Source organism: Eimeria acervulina, genomic scaffold (genome assembly GCF_000499425.1).
Source record: "Eimeria acervulina Houghton genomic scaffold, Eah_scaff1701, whole genome shotgun sequence".
Taxonomy (NCBI): Eukaryota; Apicomplexa; class Conoidasida; order Eucoccidiorida; family Eimeriidae; genus Eimeria; species Eimeria acervulina.
The window spans coordinates 2956-5462 of record NW_013550142.1 but is presented as its reverse complement, the minus strand read 5'-3'; positions in this window follow the sequence as shown (position 1 = coordinate 5462).

Sequence of the window (2507 nt, the reverse complement as noted above, 5' to 3'; positions counted from 1 at the left end):
AGTATATCAATATATTTATATAAATATATTAATATATATAGATACATTAATATATATATATATATATATGAATATATATTTATACATATGTATATATATATATATATATTTAAGAATAAACAAATATAGAGATAAGTGTAGAAGAAAACGAACCTATAAACATATAAGCAAATATATATAAACAAATAAACAAATAAACAAATAAATATGTAAATTTATAAATAATATATAAAAAGGTTTTGTTTATTTGTTTTGTTTTGTTTGTCTCCTTCGTTAAAAAGTCTAAATATTTATATTTATATTTACGCGTTTTGTATATTTAAATAGATTAACTTTACTTAAAGTCTATGTTATACATATATGCATATAGATATATTATTAGTATATGCATATATACATATATACTAATATATATATATATATCTATATATCGATATAGATATATCTATATATATATATATATCTACATATATATATATATATATTTGTACATGATCTACGTAGATTTATAATACATAAAGTGTATGCTATGTATATATATATATATATATATCAATGTATATATATATATATCAATGTATATAGATATATATAAATATATATATCTGTATATATATATATATAATATATATCTGTGTATCTATATATATATATATATATCTGTATGCAGCTAGCCATTCTGTACCTGCATAGAAAGAAGAAAAAGAATGTTTATTTTGTTTGCATTGCGTTTGTTGTTTTATTTTGTTTATATTATATTTGTCTATTATATATAGATATATAGATATAGATATAGATATAGATATATATCTATATATATATATACATCTATATATATAATATATCTATAGATATATCAAGCGAGAGGTCTAGACAACTCGCGGGTGTCTCTGCAGCTCTCTGCCTTTCAGCTGTATATAAATAAATATAAATGCATTAAATTAATTCATTTAAACAAAACCAGCGGAAAATATACCCCAGACACGCTGCTGCTGCAGCAGCAGCAGCAACAGCAGCAACAGCAACAGCAACAGCAACAGCAGCGTTCATCTAACTAACTGCAGCAGCAGCAGGCTGGATACACGCATAGAGAGCGAAGAAAGCGTTAAAACAAATTTTTGTTTTTTTAATAGGTGAAAAGAAAGAAAGTATTAATTAAAAATAAAGATAGACAGAGAAAAATAGAGTAAGAAACTTACAAACAGCTGCAGCAGCAGAGTGTAGCTACACATACACCGTGCTGCTGCTGTGCGTTATGTTGCAGCAGCAACGCGTCTATAACCAGCGAGTTTGCTGCTGATGTCATTATAAATATATATTTAAAGAGAATCTTTACTTTGTTTGCTTTTTTTTTGTTTGTTGTCTATTTCTGTCTTCTGTTTTTCTCTCTTTCTCACTCTCGCCCTCGCGGTAGCAGCAGCAGCAGCAGCAGCAGCAGCAGCAGCAGCAGCGGGGTTTCTTGCGTTCTAGTATACTTGTACTGTCTTTCTTTCTGTGTCTCTGTCTTTTCTCTTCTTCTTTTCTTCTGTTTTTAATTATCAGCAGCAACAAACAGCAGCAGAGGCCCCGAGCTTGCCTCTGTATGCTTTATGCTGCAGTAGTAGCAGCACAAGTAGCAGCAACAGCAACTATAGTAGCAGCAGCAGCAACAGCAGCAGCAGCATATCATAGCTTTCTGCATTTCCGCAGCAACAGCAGCGCAGCAGTGTGTCTGCTGCAGCAGCAGCAAATCCTTAGCTTCGCTTTCTTCTCCTAACCCCGCCGAACCAGCAGCAGCAGCAGCAGCAGCAGCAGCAGGAGCAGGAACACAACCGCAACAGCAACCGCAACAGCAACCGCAACAGAGAACCAACAGCATCAGCAGGAGCAGCAGCAGCAGCAGCAGCAGCAGGAGCAGCAACAGGAGCCACAGCAGCAGCAGGAGTTAGCTAGAGATTAAGATAGTTTTGATATTATCGAGCAAGATGAACTATAAATTTATTATTAATAATGAAGGCATCCTTCATCGTCTTCACCCTGATGGTCTTACAACATATCCTGCAGACTCAGTTTTGCTGCTGCATGAGAGATTTCCTGTTCTGTCGAACTTCTACTTCGATGTGTAAACCCTAAACCCTAAACCCTAAACCCTAAACTCTAAGCATTACGCAGACCAGGCTAATATTAGTTGCTGCCTCATGCTCCTGCTCGTGTTTTATCTTGCTGATGCTCTTTTTGTTGCTGCTGAAATTTTGTTCTACTGCTGCTGTTTTGTGCTGCTGTTGCTGTCTACTGCTGCTGCTGCTGCTGCTTTGTGCTGCTGCCTTGTTGTGTTGCTGCTGTTGCTGCTGCCGTATGATGCTGCTGCTGCTTCTGCTTGTTGCCGCTGCTGTGGATCTACGCTGCTGTTGCTGCTGCTGCTGCTGCTGCTGCTGCTGCTTCGTGTTTCATTGGAGAGTTTAGCGTTGTTAGGCTGCTGCTCCTGCTGTATATATATATATATATATATATATATATATATATATATA